Raw genomic sequence first — 11485 nt, 5'->3', positions numbered from 1 at the left:
TATATATATATATATATAAATGCCTAATTATGCTGTATTATATAACATATACAGTATAATTAGGCATTAAAAATAAATTTGAAAAGATCCACTTAGCCTCTCAAAGCTTCAGATGTTCCAAGATACATTCTGTCTAATTTCCTTGATCTTTCACTGACCTGGGTATATCACTGCCTTTTAAAAGAAAATCCCTTGCTGCTTCCCATTGCACTATCAAAATATATCCTTTCCTGTCTACAGTCTTCAAGTTACACCTATCCACTACTAGTTATACTGTAGGAGCTTGGAATTGTTCGATAAAGGAAGGACTTGCAGGTAAGGCCCTGGATTGGGATTCAGGAGAGCTGTCAGAGGCTCTTGTGTGCCCTTTGGCAAGTCATTTTATCTGTGTCTCAGTTCCCCATCTATAAAAAGGGGATATGTATGAAATGGAAGAGAAAAATGTTAATGAATAAGAAATCCACCCAAAAGAGGAGTTTTGGGGTGGAATAACAAGTATCTGCAAATTTCCCCTGAAAAGAGTGGGGGAATATTTTTTTTTAATATCAAGACATTTCTTTGACATTTTGATACTGAAATGCTTAGTTGTGGAAAGGCTGAAATATTTCTTTTTTGAGTTTTTCCGGCATGAAACCTTTTGACCTTCTAGTTCAAAATGGCATGTTTCATTTTAAAATGATCTAAATTAAAAAAAAAAGGTTGGGGGTTGGAGATAAACAAGCGGGTAAATAACCCCCTAAAATCCGAACATAACATTTCATTTTGCATCAAATGAAACATTGCAGGTTGATTCAAAGTGAAATGTTCTGGTGGGGAGAGGGTGGGTTTGTTTTCAGCCACCTCAGGAAAAATCCATTATTCAGCCCTCATGAATATCAGCGCTTCCTTTCTCCCGCTGGTTGCCTGATTTATCCATTGACAATGTAATCTTTTTGGGGCAGGGACTGTCTCTTATTAAGTGTCTGTGCAGCATCTGTCACAATGGGGCCTCTGTGTCCATTGAGCCGCTGCTGAAACGCTAGTAATAATAGCGCTGAATGGGCTCATTGTTGGCCGTCAGCCCTCGGTGTTGACAAATCAGAAGTGCGCCGTAAAGTCGAGGCTGCCAAATGCATCCGTAAGCCTGTGCCCAATTCCCCGCTCCTGGGTCCATTGCAGCACGTGTACTGGGGTGAGGAGCTCCCTGTGGAATTGAGGAGGCTATTCAGTAGTGAATAGCCTCCTCAATGCAAGTCTCATGCAAGTCTCATTTTACCTTTAACTCTCTCCATATCAGCCAGCCTTGGAGGTTTGAGTCTTTCCAGGTTTTAGCCTTTCCAGGTGTACAAGAGTGTTTGTGCCCGAAAGCTTGCAAAGAACAATTTTTCCAATGATTTAGTTGGTCGAATAAAAGATATCATCGCGTCCACCCAAAGAACGGTGTCTGCCTTAGTCTTTCCAGCTATCCTGTAGATGGCACTGTGGTAACATCGTACCGACCACGGGGAAAGTGCTCTTCCAGGCAACGTGAAATAGAAGCCCTCCGTGTCCTGGGCTTCCCGCATTATCCCCTTTGCTAAAATCATTTCCTTGGCCTACTTTCTCCTTTATTTTTTTTTTCCCCTCCCAGGGAAATTATTTATCATAGGGATTGCCAGCACTTAATAAACATCCCTCCAAGAATAAATTTGTTTATCTAAGGTATTTTATTATGCTGCCTCAGATAAAAGAAGGGAAAAAAAATCCTCTCCAGAATATTTTTGACTGAGCAAACAGTAAAAAGCAGTGTCCTTGAGCAGGATTTTCAAAGGGGAGGCTTGTCAGAAGTCATCCCGGCTGTTAGGGAAGGAGTTATCTTCCAAACAAACAAAAGAGGTAGAAGTGTAGCCAGTGGCAAGTGATTCATTATAGCAGAGGCCAATTTAGAAACCTCAAAGTATTCCCTTCCACTTCCCCACCCTCTGCTCCAGCTGCCAGATGGATCCTTTTATCTTGCGTTGTCAGGGAAAGGCAGTAGCATTTTGTACTCGCTTTGCAGAGGATTAGGTAGCTACACGAGATGTCTGGTGGCAGAGAATCTGATCTCCTGTTACTGGAACAACTGACATGGTTAGCCATTTCCTCCTATGGCTTGTCCCTCTTCTTTCACTGGTGACTGATGTGCAAGGCTGGCAGATCTGCTCTTCCAAGAAGACTTCTGTAGCACAGGGTCATCAAGTAACGCCAGCTGGCTCCCTGGCAAGAGCAGCCCTAGGCTGTGAGAGGAGACGATTTAGCTAGAAGAATGGTTATTAGAAGCGGGAAGCTTGGCGCAAGGGTTTCTCGTCCCAAATAGGAGGTTTGCAGCAGCAAAAATAATGCATACCAATTTCCAGCACCCATAAATGCAGTGGGCTACAAACCCTGCTCCTCCATATGCAAACCGAGTTACCTGTGTGGAAAAGGAGTAGTACAGAAAGAAAGGAGACAAATGTCAAATGGCTAAAGCCTTGGATCCACCATCTTTCAGATGTGTCAGAAACTGCCAGCGGAAGTGGGGATGCTTACCAGCCCATCCAAACTCTTCGGGTCCTTCCCCAAGTGGCGTGACCCTGCCCTTCTGCCACTCACCCAGCAAAGGAAGCCCTGTGACTCTGAGCCGTCTGGCTCTTCCTTCCAGAGATGTCCCCTATTACACTCCACCATCCCCTTCCCCTGGGCCCAAACCCAGAAAGCCCACTTCTCCTCCCCTGGATTTTGTGCAATCAAGTGGAATGAATCCTGCAGCTTACCCCACCCTACCTCCACCATTTGCACAAGGGCTAAAACTTTCTACAAAATGAACAGTCAGCAGGGCCTATTCCTTCTACATCTGCACACAAATATGTGCAGGGTAACATCAAGCATGTCAGGTCCCCCATTCTTCAGCAGCAGAGTCTTTTCAGTCAGGCCTCTCTGGCGTCTGCCCCGCCATAGCTCTTCTTGAATGAAAAAGCACCAAAGCCAAGATGCTCCAGAGTCCACCGAACTGCAGAATCAAGCCCCTGATTTCATGAGAGCAATCTCAGTACACCTAACACATCCTTCTTCCCTTGACTCTGGGTCTTCTGCGGGAGCCTGCAGAAGGGCTCACATGCTGCAAATCAGTGGCCTGGAAGTCAAGGCAAGACCTTCTGTGCTATCACCTGCTCCCAGAAGGCCAACTGCCCTGCGAGGCATAGAGAAGCTAGGTTACTTCTCCTGCCACAGGACCAAAGAAAATGCTTTGGCCACCTCTACACTACACAATTCTGCCAGCATAGCTAAGTCAGTCAGTCAGGGGTGGGAAGAGGTGTTAGCTTGGACCACAGCAATGCCAGCACTAACCCTTACCATAGACATAATTATACTGGCAAAAAGTCTGTTTTTACCAGGGTGAGCACAGCTCTGCCAGTTCAGCTACATCCACACCAGGAGTGCTTCACTGGTCAAGTATGCATGCATTTGCATACCAGCAAAGTACTCCTAGTCCAGATGTGCCCCTACTACTCTCCCATCCAATTCAGCTTCTTGCTGGTGTTAATCAGGAAGAGGGGGGTTTCAAGCCATCACCTGATCCCTGCTCTCACAGCCTCAGCTGGGAGGCAGCCAATCTGTTACAGCTGGGACTAATTTCAACATCAGCCACCTGGTGACAAATACAGTCTTCAGCCCACCTACTGCATTATAGCCCCAGGCTTCTTTCATTGATAAAAGACTGGTTGTGTTAAAGGCGGACACAGAGGCACCCAGAGAAGAGGCTGCAGAGGCTTTGTGATGCAGATGCCTCGGAGCATCATAGAGGAGCAGCTGCTTGCTGCCCCCTGCCCACTCCCCAGACCCAGGTCCCTGATCTGGGGAATGTGCAAGGAGCTTTGTCCCACTGCCTCACTCACCCCTGGCAATAGGAGGAACGCAGCAGCTAAGTCTCCCCCACACCTTCCCCAGACCAGGATTCACCCCCATGGAAGGAAGGCGAGAGGAGCAGGGCAGAGGAGACGGCTGCAAGCTGAACACCTGTACTGCTCCCCCTCCTGAAAAGATTCCTAGTGGTGGAAAATCCTTAGAAATCTCCACTGCTAGAAAGGAGCGCCTGTTCACACCCTCAGTCTCTCTGAGATGCACAGTGGGAACCAGCAGTTATGGCTGAAGTCTTGTCTAGAGAAAGCATATGTTGTCCTGAGATGGTTTCCTTGGTTTGGCAGGGCTAAGGCCTCAAGCAGCCTCAGTCCATCATTCCCTGTCTTGGGAAGGAACCATGAAGCCTTCTTTCTTATGGAGGACTTTGTTCTCTCAGCCTGTCTGCGGACTGGGGTTCAACCCAGCTCTGTGCTGAGGGCCAGCATGAGCTCTATCCATCACTTAAGCTCTGGGGATTTAAACAGCTTAGAAACTTTGTGCTTGGCACTCTGTACGAGGCTGGATTTCACCTGTGAAGTTTACTTGCAAGGATACCTTAGCAGATACTCTCATACAAGCAGTCTCTCTCACAGCACCTTACCTCTGCCATTGAGAGGAGTTGAGCAGCTCCCTTAGAGCCCCTGACCACTCAGCAAGGAGCAAAGCTGGTGGGAGTGAAGTGCTACTAATGCCCAGGTCACAGGTATGATCCTTGTCTAGGCCGAAAGATTGCCTCTGCTCCCTCATGCTAAGGCCCTGATTTTACAAAGCCCCCAGACTTTAATCAGATTATTGCTTTAAGACACTGAAGTCCTAATTTTTTGCCAGAACCACCCACCTGGTCAATGTACCATTCCATATAACTAGCCTTCTTGAAAGCAGAGAGGAGTCCACCAGGGGTGGATTATTATTTATTTCTTGACCACAGCATTGGTGTTTCAGTGGTAAAATTCCTGCCTCCCATGCAGGAGACCCGAGTTCAATTTTTTAGATAAAGCCTTAGCTGGGATGATCTAGTTGGGGTCAGTCCTTCTTCGAGCAGAGGGTTGGACAAGATGACCTCCTGAGGGTCCTTTCAACGCTCATTTTCTATGATTTATTTGTTGCTACAGTGCCCAGAAGCCTCAGCTGAGAACCAAAGACCCCCTTGGAAACTGGCAGACTGCAAACATAGAACAAAGACAGTCTTCCCGGTAAGTCACCTCTCCTTACCTAGAAGGCCCAATCAAGATGTGACTTACTAGTGGCAGCTGTCCAGGGGTTCAGTTAATTGCTCCAGTTTGAGATGCATGCAACAGTAACGACTGCAGTGGAAATTCCAAGGACAGACCCAAAATGCATCACATCATCCAGACATACAAAAAACTAGAACTCTTGGTTCCAAAATGATACCTTTTATTAGACCAACTGGAAAATGGCAAGAAAAATGTCCTTTTCTGCAAGCTTTCAGGATCAAAGTCAGGCTCTGGGAAAAGTGTAGATGGTACAAGATGGTAAAAAAGCCCCCATAGGTAGGAAATAAACTTCATTTTTGCACAGAGGGAGCTGAAGATGGAAGTCTGTCCCTCTGGGTCCATGGAAGTCTCTTTGTGAGCTGTGTTGAGTAGCTTTTTGATGTGTTGATCAAGTAGAATTCCTTCCCTGGAGGTGTCAGATGGCAGGCAGGGAGGCAAAAAAACTTCCTTATTGTTCTGCAATTAAGTTTAAAATCCAAAATTGGCTAAAATTTGGCATCTTCCATGTTTCAGGGGTGTACTTGGTAGCCGTCTCTCACATCATCCAGAGCATTTTAAATGGAACATTACTACAACCAGCTTTGCCTCACTGGAAAATTCTCTTCCACCTGAAATACCAAATCCAAGGAACGGCACTGGTAGGAACACGCTTCCTTGGATGATGCCCCTTGGGTATAACCGACTTAAAACCTGAGCCAAACAATTCAAATGCAATCAGAGTTTATTAACTTTAGAATCCCCTGTTCCGTCCAGTAGCAACCCAAGCAACATATGTATAATCAGCATGGTAGAGGGCAGCGTATCTCCCTAACTAGTAAAAAGCAATCTCATTACCAGCAGCAATTCAAATAATGAGGCAGCCCATTCAGATCCATCCAAATTCCAACTCCCTGTGAAATCTGTCCCCCTCCTCCAGCTACAATCATCTCTCTAATCTAGTAATAATAATAATTCCACTAGCAATAAAACACAACACCACCGGTGGAATACTCCTGTGCTAACGTGTCTCTGTGCACATCAGCTATGATCTCCATAATGTTGTTACAATAAAAAGAATCCTTTAAAAAAATCCTGCTGTCTTTTTCTATTTAAATCCGATCACCATGGCTGACTTCCAACTCCCCTGTCTAAGTGCATAGGCCTTTTGAAAACACTGGGTATCATAAAAAATGGTCCCTAAGGAAAGTTAAGTACTAAGCCAATGATTGTCTCAAATAATCATGGTATGCATGAAAGCACACATTCTTCTATGTATAGCATCAACCCCTTCACTCCTTCTGGACCATGCATATGTCTTAGTACACGTTTTAATGGAACCAACGCCCATTCAGACACACAGTATTCCACTATGCTACATCGGACAAGAACATTTCTTCTGTATGCTAGCTGGTATATCTGTCAGCATTAAAGGAATTAAAAGGCTGAGTTCCATCACAGCTGGGGTTCTCCAGAGAGTAAAAACCCTCATAGCAAGTGGAGCAATTTGACTTGGGGAAATACTGCAACTCCCCCATCCGGCTTCCTGTCTACCCTGGCCCAAATTTTGGATGGGATTCAAAAACACATCAGGGATTCTGAAAATCCCCCTTGGTGCTGCCTCTTTCACACAGAAACAAAGAATCCATTTAAAAGTTCCTTTAACATGGCTTTTCCAGTACAGGATCCCATGGAGAAAAATACTTTCCAACGTGCTTCCGATTGAAAAAGTTCCATAAGAAACAAAGGAAACCAACAGAGGATTTTACTGGGATGTGAATACAGCACAGAGTTCTGCCCTTGCTTTTTTCACAGGCTTGGTTGTTAGAAAATAGCTTCAACATTAGCAAGAATAAGAGATGTGCCACACTTTCTTTTGCGTTTTAAGGATGCTGAAAATTAGCAACAGACAAATCTGCTCTCATAAAGAGGAGCCTTTGTCCAAAATGTAAAGCACCCAGGAATATTCCCCTCTCAAAAGGAGCAAATATGGAGACGTGTTTTCTCAGCTATTTGTTTTGCGGGGGGGTTCTGTTTTCATCCATACAAGAGAAGGAAAATATTGCAAGAAAAGCTATTTTTAGTGGATCAAATTCTCAATGTGTCATATTAATTATGGCTACACATTGCTTAGATACTATGAAGCTTTGAGTGAATACTAAGGGAAAATGGATTAAAGAGCTCTGGTTTGGCTCTACATGTCCTGCTAGGGCTGAATCATTCAGAGTCAGACCAGACAGTGTCCTCAGTTCTGTGATCATGAGAGACAAAAAGTGCTAACACACCTTCCCTTACACACCCGTGAGGGGAACCTAGACCTTTAGGTATAAACAGCAGGGTAAATTTGCACTTTACAGACTACCTAAATTAGAGATATACATAGCATAAGCTTTCATGAGCCAGAGCTCACTTCATCAGATGCTCCAGATCACAGAAGCTTATGCTATATATATCTCTGATTTAGTTAGTCTATAAAGTGCAAATCCACCCTGCCTTCTGTTTGACTTAAGACTAACACAGCTAACTGTATATACCCTTTGGGTGTAGACATACAGATGGGCAGGGTTTCCCAGTTCACCAGCCACACCAACTGAACTAGTATCAGCATGATTTGCTGCTGGTAGAAGCAGCAATTACCAAGCCACCAACTTCCAGGAGAAGAGTAGATGTGACTGAAGGTAAATCCAAGCTCAAGTACTTTGCTGAATCTAGACCAGGGGTGAGCAAAATATGGCCCATGGGCCGGATTTGGCCCACCAGACCATTCTATGCAGCCCTCAGGGTCCTTTCAAGAAACAATTATTATTCGCCCGGGGCTGCCCCTGTGCAAGCAGGCAGGAGGCATGCATTCAGAGGGTGCATGCCATCGGACTGGGTGGGCTCTGTGCTTCCACTTCCATGGGGCTTCACCTGGGAGTGGAGGCACCAAGCGTGATGGTGTGCAACTGGACAGCTGGTAAGTCGGGAGGTGAATTCCTGCCTGCAGAGCGGGGTGTGGGTTTGTGGGTAGTGGGGTGTGAGGATGTGGTGCTCCTCAGTGCTAGTCTCATACACACGTTAGACTGGGGAGAACAACCTTGTGATCAAGGCACTTGTCATTAAAATCCCAGACCTAGGTTCAAGACCTGGCTCTACTGCAAGCTTGAGTGAACTAAGTCCATGAAAGCAAGACTCAACTCTTTTCCCCATTCTCTGTCTCATCTATTGAGAACGTGAGTAGATACAGGAGAGGTCTCTTACCATGGGTACATTCAGCACCTAACAGTTCTCCCCCTCCCCTCCCTGCACACACACCTATTTTGTTTTGGGCCTTGAGGCATTATTTTAAGGAAAATAAATAGCAATGATACTGATGGACTTCTTTCCTATTTAAGAGAGTGCTCTCAGGTTGCACAGCAGACTTGGCTTTTCATTCGGGAACCTATCACAAGAGTTAATGTTTTAAATAACCTAGGCTGTAGTTACAATATTCAGGGAACTATATATCCTAATAATATATAAAAAATAATGTCATATCTCAGCAATATGTTTATGAAATAGTAAAAGCAAAGTTTCTATTTAATTATGTACATCTACATGTAACAATATAAAGCTCATATAGCATAATGCAACTGGAGATCAAAGGAGGATTTCACAATAAAAACGTCATGAGATCTGGAATGGGGAACAGACTGTCTTCCACAGTGCAAAAAGAAACAAAACCAGCTTGGGTGGTCAAACGCACTACTGTCAGAGAGACATTGTATGTGTTTTTTCCCCATTTGCTAAGGGAGCCTGTTTTTAATGTTTAATTTACAGTGGTCAAATTCAGAATATTTTGCATTTAGAAAAACAAATGAAACACTAATATGAAAATTGGTCAGCCGGTGCAGTCCTCCAGTTAGTGGTGGTATCAAATTCCACCCAGTTCATTGCATACCAGTTGCCTTACATGCCCCTACAGTGCTCTGTATTGAGTACAGTAATTACGCCGCTTCCTTCCCATCTGGGATTCAGTCCAAAGAAATTTTACAAAGTAACAATGCATTCTCTATTCTCCCCCTTCAGAACAGAATAGCATTGTTTAGTTTAAGTGGGCTTTCATCCAGAAGAGGGTCAGTCATAACAAAGCATTGACATGAAGATAAAGGCTAAAACCAGGGCTTATGAAAAGTATCCAACTCTTCACAGTTGGCAATTGAGTGGCAAGTTTGTCCCGGGACTATTTTATGGGCTGTCTTTTGTAGTTTGGGTAGTTTTCTATTTCACAATTGTATTTATTTATAATAAACCACCAAATTATCCTGTAGGTTTTGTTAATTTTCTGTTAAAAAAAAATATAATGTTCTACTGCAATTAAGAAAACAAAGTTAGTTTTAATTTAGACTTTAAAAGAAACACTGGTTTATAAGGTTGCCAGTGGCTCTGTTGGTTTACAGTTTGCGGTCTAAGGCATTTTTCCTGTGGCTCTCGATATGGTAATTTTGCCATACAAGATAGCTGGCACAGTACGATGGTTTTTAGTGATGTTCTGCCTAGATATGACTTCTGTAAAAATATAAGAGCAAGCATAGCCTCAAACACTAGGAACACAAAACTGAGCCTGCTCCTTTTACTTCCAATTCTTTTTTTTCTATAACCATCCTCTTGCCCTTGCCTACCCTTCTGTCTAAGCCCCTCCACACAATCCCCTTTTCCTTCCAGCTCTTCTCCTATATGTGGTCTATATTGCACATATCTGAGATCCTGCTGCTTCTCATCTCTTCATACAGTCTCTCCCTCATCATTCCAGTCCAATGCATTGTGTGCCATCTCTCTCCACTAAAGATCGGTGATTCTGCTTTGTCTAAATTTCAGTTCAACCTAATATCGTGGGTTTGATGTTCACATTCCAGGAGAAGCATGGCATGTACTTAAGACTGCAGCTCAGGGGATCTGCCACCAGCTTCTGTATGACCCTGGACAAGTCACCTGATCTCTCCATGCCCCAATTCCCATCTCCAAAATGAAGATAATCCATGTTTCACCCAGAAATTATCTGTCTTGTCTATTTAGACTGCAAATTCTCCAAGGCTCATCAAGAGAAGTTTTACCTTAAGAAGATTTTGGACTTCAGGATAATAGTAATAAAATCTACTAGTAATATATTCCCCTCACCTCTAAAAGTCTAGAAACACTTTAAAATATGCATTTAAAGGTTGTATATATATATGCATGCAAGTGGCACTGGGTAACTCAGAGAGCTGATAAATCCATAGAAACTTCCATATTGTGGTTTTGAATGCAGCTCTGACCATGGGTGACCAAAGTTCATTTACACTGATAACTGCTAGGTAGCTTAGCGTATTATAGGACTTGGAGATTTCAGTTCAGGTTCAAGCAGGTAAGCATTCACATCACGAAAGCTACCATTGCTATCATCCCCCTTGTTGAGAGTGTCTGGATATAGATGCTGGACTACCCTTCCCCAGCTGCACTTGGCCCTTCCAGATTCTAGGGAGAGGCATACTGATGGGATAGTATATGGTGAGCTGGACATTTGCACCCTGTCACACGCAGTATTTCTTCTGTTGAAAAGAGACAGCTTTAGTCTCCAAGTGGCTGAACCGGTATTACTTCTCAGCCCTAAAATTAACTGGTGCGTGCTCTCCATGTTATCTTAATTTGCTAAATTATACACTTCAACCTAGATTAGCCAAACTTCAATTATCCCAAACTTCCTATATGCAAAATAGGGTCAAGTCTCTTGACATCTATTAAGTACATTGAAAATTCCCTCAGTTATCAAAACCTCATTTATATGAACTTAGTCAGTATCCCCACTGGCTTTCACATAATTGAGGCTGAACACCAGGGAAGGTTTTGATTTCAGGATATTTTGACCAACAATTGAAATTTGAAGCAATACTAATCATTTCAACAGAAAGTCAACAGACTTCCCTGGCCTCCCTTTCCACCCCAAAAATTTTTTCCTTTATTTTTTCAATGTTCACATTTGGGGTAAGGATTCCAGTAGCTTTTGGGCCCGACACTGATTTCAGTCATCTTGGCAAAATTGAAATGGGACTATTGTTTGCCTTACAGTAGCACATAGAGGCTGTATCTGAGTTCAGGGCAGGGTTGTACAATATGCCCAGAGTAAGAGAGAGACAGGATTATTGTGGAGGAATTTGAACACAGAGAGAGTAAGGACTAGGCCCTGTGACTCTTCTATGCATGCTTAAATTTATGACCATATGTAGTCCCACAGGAGTCAAGATTAGTAGGCCTGTGCAAAGCAGCTAATATTCGCTTTGGATTCAGAATCAGACAATTCGTGGGACACTGATTCGATTCAGTGATTCAAATCACTGTCCCGAATCAATTCGGCCAAATCTGATTTGGAGATTTGTCTGCTGCCGAATCAGACAAATCTCCAA

The 11485-nt window shown here is 43.8% G+C and overlaps 1 long non-coding RNA gene across 1 annotated transcript in view; it reads right to left on the bottom strand.

The window, feature by feature from the left end:
• Positions 1–11485, bottom strand: part of LOC102368251 — an 89040-nt gene that overhangs the window by 25720 nt on the left and 51835 nt on the right. The gene's annotated exons all lie outside the window — the stretch shown is intronic.

The sequence above is a fragment of the Alligator sinensis genome, unplaced genomic scaffold (genome assembly GCF_000455745.1).
Source record: "Alligator sinensis unplaced genomic scaffold, ASM45574v1 scaffold628_1, whole genome shotgun sequence".
NCBI lineage: Eukaryota > Metazoa > Chordata > Crocodylia > Alligatoridae > Alligator > Alligator sinensis.
This window is presented reverse-complemented; position numbering and strand designations above follow the sequence as displayed.